The 6,850-nt window shown below is 44.6% G+C and overlaps 1 long non-coding RNA gene across 1 annotated transcript; it reads left to right on the top strand.

Moving 5' to 3' along the window:
* Positions 1-345: 345 nt before the first annotated feature.
* Positions 346-5,506, top strand: LOC142828972 (uncharacterized). Its single transcript, XR_012903162.2, has 3 exons — positions 346-439; positions 3,726-4,168; positions 4,788-5,506. It is a non-coding gene; the product is annotated as an uncharacterized LOC142828972 (long non-coding RNA).
* The last annotated feature ends 1,344 nt before the right edge of the window (positions 5,507-6,850 follow it).

Here is a 6,850-nt window from a genome sequence, read left to right as displayed (position 1 = left end):
ACTAGCAACATATCTCAAAGAGCAACGGTTATGAAAAGGTAAATAATCATTTTTATGAGACTCCCATGAGGCACCATTCAGCCCAGTTAGACAGGCAACTACATTGCATCATGGGGCATGTAGGAAAGAATAGGGGTCATCAGGCATCCAAGCAACAACTCTGTGACGGGGCAAGGCAGCCCCACACTGAACCTGCAGGGCCCAGCCAGGGTTACCTGGCTGCAGAGGCCCCTCCCCCGCAGCCCTACTGAGCATGCCCGGGCTGTAGCTCCACTATAAAAGCCTGGAGAAGGATGCAGTCCGGGCAGACAGCTGGAGGAGAAGGACTTGTGAAGGGGGCGCCTGCACAGCTGCCCCTGGGGAGGATGTGGAGGCGAGCTGGTGCGAACCAGGGACTGCTTGCCAAGGAGATGCTGGCCTCGATGCTGCAGCAAGCTGGGTGAGTACAGGGGAAGGAACCTCAGGGAACCAGGTAGAAAGTGGCCATGGGCAGGAGCGGGAACCTCCTCTCCCACCCCGAGAACCTTGGTGCATTTTGGCAAGATTGCCCTGCCAAGGGAGTGACCTGCTACCTGGTTGCTCACAGGGCCCTGGGCCGGGACCTGGTGGAGTAGGGTGGGCCTGGGTCCCCCTACCTGGGGTGCATCCCTGCTACAAACCTAAACTGTGTTGTGGATTCAGGCCGGAGGGCCTTGGACTTGTCTTAGAGGGCCAGAGTTTAGCCGCGCTGTGGACTCTGGCTGGAGGGCCTCAGCCTTGCCAAAGAGGGCCGGACTTGGACTGTGCTTTGGACTCAGGCTGGAGGGCCTTGGACTTAAGAGGGTAGGCAGGAGGGACCTGCCACAAACTCATATAAGAAAATGCAGCACCACAGAGAAAGGCAGTTTAATGCTGAACATGACTCAAAACAAAATATTTCCATTCAACAAACCAAACTGGTTTTTTTTTGTTTTGTTTTTTGCTCAAATCAACCCAAAATGACAGATTTCATTTTGGAATGGCCATCATAAATTTTAGAAGTTTCAGGAACATTGAAATATTCAATAAAACTGCATTTTCTACCAAAAGTAATATTGATAGAAAATTCCTAACCAACCTTTCTGTTAATCAATGGCCTTCTTTGGTGGTACTTTTGGGGACAAGTAAAAAATAATATTGTGATACTGATCAAGTTCAATCCTCTTTAGAGAGAGGAGCTATGGAAGTACTTATCCTTCCTTCAAACTCTTCAGAGGAAAAAGCTATTCTACAAAAAATCTGACAGAAGCTGAATTATTTGGCTCTAACTCTTATTTACTATAAGCACTTCTTCCTTCAAGAGTCTCTGCACCAACTATAACTTACAGCTTCAACCCTTCTTTCAGTTGACAAGTGACTTTACAGCACTATGCCTGCTGTGCCACTAGAAGTCTACTAAATCATTTTGACAGATATGATTTTTGGAGGGGAGGGCCTATTTTTTAAATTGGACCAGGTTTTTGGCATTGCTGTCCCACTTTGTGCATTGGCTCCATGCCCCTATCTATATCCTGGCCTGATGTGCAATGACACTGAAGTTACTGGCTCAGCTGCAACAATTAGTTAAAAAAATGTTTTAATTATTAGGTAGTTCTATTTTAGATACACCTGGCATAAAATGGGTGGCTCCAATGCGAGGCAACTTTAAGTCTGGGGGGGAAAGCTGGATCTGGGTCAGCTGACCCAGCTGGAATTTCCCTTAGGAAGTAGTGAGAATTCAAAGATAAGAAAGCTGGAGAATATAGCTAGGCTAGGCCATGCCATTTCAGATACTATGACTGCCAGGGATACAAAGAAGATCCCAATGACAGTGGAGGATATGCATTCTTACAAGTATATCTTTCTCTCCCTTTTGGAACTAACTTTTTGCTTTTGTTGCCTTACCAAAAATCTTAACTAGTTTTCAATTATACATTTTTTTTGACAATCCATTTTATTTTTCATTTTTCCTTTATTGCACTGAAGTTTTGTAAACAGACACAAACTCTCTTTGAACTGCATTCTCTTCCAAGAGACTTCATCCTTGAAGTATTGCCATCCTCAAGAGATTGTCAAGAAAACATGAGTTGGACCTTCAGAAAGATAAAAAAAAATTGGCCTGACCCCTCAATTATGAATGGACTGAACAATTATGAGATTTTTTTTCAAAAAGGCTATATTGTATTTTAACTGTCTTGTTTTTTTTTTTTTAAATTCCCCCGGCTTCTCCCCAGAGTGTGCGTGTGTAATGCTAACAGGCAGAACCAAATCTGGGAACCCTAGAGCTTAGTTCATGAGCCTTTACCACTTGAGCTAAAAGCTAGCTGGCTCTCAGCTAAGGTTGTAAAGCAAACTCATTTCCTCTCTCTGTAAGTGGTCTAAGTGCCACAATGTGGAACAGTGAACCACACCCAGCAGGTATGTGAGTTACACATGTGGCAGTTAGCATTATCCATTCTCCCAAATACATTAATGGGTTTTGTCTTCTGCTGCAGAAACTTATCCCTACATCTGCCTGCCCCTGACTAGCAACACATACTGTCTCCCAGTTCCTTCAACAGTTCAGTCCTCACCCAACCTCCACCCTGAAGCAGTTCAGGCCTCCCAACTGTTCAACACCCACCCTATCTGTTCAGCACCTCAATTAGGTACACTCCCCATAAATCCCCCATCCTAGTTCAGCTCTCTCTTTGCTCACTCTTCCTGGGTTTTTTATCCCATACCTCATCCAGACCTCAGGATGGGGGAACCCCTTCTAGGCAGGAGTGAGGCAACTCCAGAGGCTCTTCAACCTTCAACAGTCTTTGGCATCTTCTCAGGATGGATTTCATGGAGAGAGGGGGAAACCATCTTATTCTGTTGCCCACAGCAAGGAAGTGAGGAGAAGCTGAGCTGCTGGGCAACTTAGCTCCATCCTTTGATATTATGGGAGAATTCTTTTTCACACAAATTAAGAATTTGTTGCACAATATTGTAAAATTCTGCATATTTTATTTGTCTAAACACAATATAATCATGCCAATTATTTTGAATTATACAAATGTTGGTAATATCACTGACAATTACAAAGATTCCAGAAATGTGTTTTTTGGTTTTTTTACAAATAGATTCCTTACTAGGCATATTAATACAGAATTCTAAGTAATAAATCATTTAAACTTCAATAAAGAAATAATTCTCGCACCTCCTCAGAAGCCATGCAAAGGCTTGGGGAACTCTTTCTCCTCCTCCCTGTTCCCTTATATCCCTGCACTCCTCCTCCTTCTCCCCTGATCCCATGTGTCCCTGCATCTACATTCAGTCAACCCCTCCCCTGTTTCCAGGTGTTCCTGTACCCCCTCCTATTAAGCCTTCACCCAGTCTCTGCACCAGCCCTTTTGAATCCCAATTTGTGACACATCCAACCTTATGTGCCCCCCACTATCCATTCCCCTCATCCAGGTGCCTCCTCACCTGGCCCCATGGGCAGGGTACTGTGAGGAATGCAGCCTCTTCTCCTTCCTATCCCCATAGGGCTACTCCCATCCAGGAGTGGCTACCCTCTGTTCTGGAGTCACATTGTAAGCATAGCAAACTATTCTTAACTTATACCAAAATTTATAGTTGCTATTATGCCACATAAAGCTATGATGGAAGGAAATGTATAGTTATTGTTCTGTTTGAATTAGTTATTACAAGCTAAGATGTTTGTAAAAGTTGTGTGTATTTGAACTTTTTGTCTTTCATAGATTCCAAGGCCAGAATGGACCATTGTGATTGCCTAGTCCAGTGGTCAGCAATCCATTGATCACCATCAACTGATAGATCCTGGAGCCTCTGCCACTTGATTGCAATCATCGGGTAGGCTGCCTCTGCCTGGCCTCTCGCTGTTCCTGGAAGCAGCCAGTTGGCTGAATGCAAGCTTGTCTCTGCAGCTCCTTACGGGTGGGGGTGAGGCAGTTCCATGCTGCCCCTGACCCCAGCACTTCCCGAGCAGCTTACCTTAGCTGGGGACCAGTCAGTGGGGTGGCACTTGCAGATGCCAAGTAGCAGTGCAGAACATGTTCCCACAGGGGCTGCACACAGAAATGTACTTTAACTCAGCCAGCAAGAGTTTCCAGGAGTGGGCATGGAGCCAGGTAGGGGCAGCTTTCCTGAGCCTTGCTGCACTGCCAACCAGGAGCTGCCTATGGTAAGTGCCTCCTAGCTGCAGTCTGCACCTCTACCCCATGCCAGTCCTGAGCTGGTACCCAAACTCCCTCCCAGAGCACACAGCCCTTACCCCATTCTGCACCAGCCTGGAGCCCCCTCTTGCATCCAGAGTGCTGGGGTGCAGGAGAGAATGAGGGGTGCAAGCTCTGAGAGAATCTGGATGCAGGAGCAGGCTCCAGGTAGGGGCAAACTCCCTCCCAAAGCTTGCATTCCTCACTTCTGCATCCCACACTCTTCCCTAGCCAGATGAAAGTGAATGAGGGTGGGGGAGAATGAAAGATGGGGGAGGGGGAATAAGCACGGCTTTGGGGAAAGTGGGGACCTCAGAGAGGGGGCAGGGTAGATCATGAGGTGCCCTTAAATTCAAAAAGTGATCTCAATCATAAAAAGATTGAAAAGAATTGATCTATGCATATCAAGAGATTCAATATCAACAGTGTGTGCACTGAACAGCTAGGGGGACAGACTCTGGAAGAGAATTTTGTGACCATAGTAGATTGAGTTTCTGCCAGCTACAGAGTAGCTAGCCTATAGAATGCTGAGTGCTCTTCACTGACTGTCTGCTCTTAGGTACGAAAACAGCCTCTTCTATCTTGCAGGCATTTTCTCCCTCTCCAAGAGGTACTATTTATGTGCTATGGACTCTGGGACAAATAATCCACATTCATGCACAAATACTGACAGACTACCCCCTATAAAATCATCAAGCTATTTTTCCTGAGACCTGGGAAGGAAGAGGAAGTGAATACTGCTTTTTTTATTGCCATACCTAAATAGAAATAGGTGCTCAGATGCTAAGGCCATGTTGGATCTGACATATCATTGGACAGATAAAGAAACTCATCCAAGAGATGAAATACTTATGAGTAAGTCTCCCCAGATAAGCACAAAAAGGATATATTGTGATGGATTCTTACCAACATGCAGAGCATACATTTCAGGATTATTCATTGTTTTTATAATAAATAAAATACAGTACATGCAGACTATTAATCATAAGGGAGTGCCGTTTAATGCTATTTCTAGACGGCAGAGTTTTTCCGGGATAAGTTCAGTCCTCTGCCGCATCCAAGGAACGTGTCTGCTTTTTCAGAACAGTTTCCAAAAAAGCGGACATGTTCTTTTGGCATCCCTGTATTCCTCTTGGTGAGAAGAATAAGGGATGGTCTGAAAGAGGAGTTTTTTCTGAAATTTGGCCCCGTGTAGAAAAGCCTCTTGCGGAAAAAGATTTGCAAATTGTGGTTTGCTGTTTGCATATCTTTTCAACTTTTCTCATCGGTGTAGACATAGCTTAACAAAAAACAATGCAACACAAAAAAAGGGGAATGAAATGTAATACAAACAACTGCAGAACACACCTTTGCAGAAAATAAATGCTTCAAGTATGCATCTTTCTCAGAACCATTCTAATTAAATGAGTTGGGGGGGGAGGGAAGGAAACGAACTATTGTTCTTATGAAAATCATTTTTTCTTCTCTCAGCTTTTCTGAGAGAGAATGCGTTTCTTTAGCTGCTATTACACAGCTTCTTATCCTTTGGCCCAACCAAACACGGCTTATGTGTATCTCAAGCTGTTTCATCCATCTTACAATCCAAGCCAATGGCTTCCATGATAATGATCAAAATAGAGTCTATAACTTAAAGGAATTTATGAATGCGGTGGTGTTGTAACTATGTCATTCCTAGGCTATTAGAGGTTTGGGCTACAACAACAAAGCTATTATCTATAGCCAGGCACTCAGATACCACAGAATATGCTCCAAGAGGAAAGTCCGGGATATACACGTTAACACACTCAAAACCACCTTCTCCAAATGAGGACGCTCCACAAGATAAGTTGATTGCATCATGGGGCAGATTACCCAAATATCCTGCTTCAATACAGGAATAACCCCCTCGTCTCCTGACCCCACACGAGGGCTACGACTACACTGACATGATTTTCCAGAAATGCTTTTAACGGAAAAGTTTTCCGTTAAAAGCATTTTCAGAAAAGAGCATCTAGATTGGCACAGATGCTTTTCCACAAAAGCACTTTTTGCAGAAAAGCGTCTGTGCCAATCTAGACGCACTTTTGCGCAAAAAAGCCCCGATCGCCATTTTAGCCATGGGGGCTTTTTTGCGCAAAACAGTACTGTGCTGTCTACACTGGCCCTCTTGCGCAAATGATTTGCACAAGAGGGCTTTTGCCCGAAAGGGAGCAGCACAGTATTTCCACAAGAACACTGACGATCTTACATGAGATCATCAGTGTTCTTGCGGAAATTCAAGCGGCCAGTGTAGACAGCTGGCAAGTTTTTCCGCAAAAGCAGATGATTTTGTGGAAAAACTTGCCAGTCTAGACACAGCCTACTAGTTTATTAGACAACTACAATCCATACTCAATGGGATCCCCATTCTCAAACAATTTTTTTCTGAACCCCTTTTTTGTCCGTCAAACAACCTCCCATCCTTTCCAAGTTCAACACCAGAAGCAAGCTCCCCACAGACCAAGACACACTCATTCAAAGCGGCACCAGAACCTGATAGAACAACAGTTGCAAAACCTTTAGACAAAGATCAACAACCCCTGCTCAACATATCCTTCAAGATACAAAAATCTTACACATGCCTATCCTACTATCCAGTCCACTAAATGCCCCAGTAGCAACTATGTGAGTGA

The sequence above is a fragment of the Pelodiscus sinensis genome, chromosome 5, assembly GCF_052426305.1.
Source record: "Pelodiscus sinensis isolate ZL-2025 chromosome 5, ASM5242630v1, whole genome shotgun sequence".
Classification (NCBI taxonomy): domain Eukaryota; kingdom Metazoa; phylum Chordata; order Testudines; family Trionychidae; genus Pelodiscus; species Pelodiscus sinensis.
Note: the sequence above shows the minus strand (reverse complement) of the source record. Positions and strands in the feature narration are given on the sequence as shown.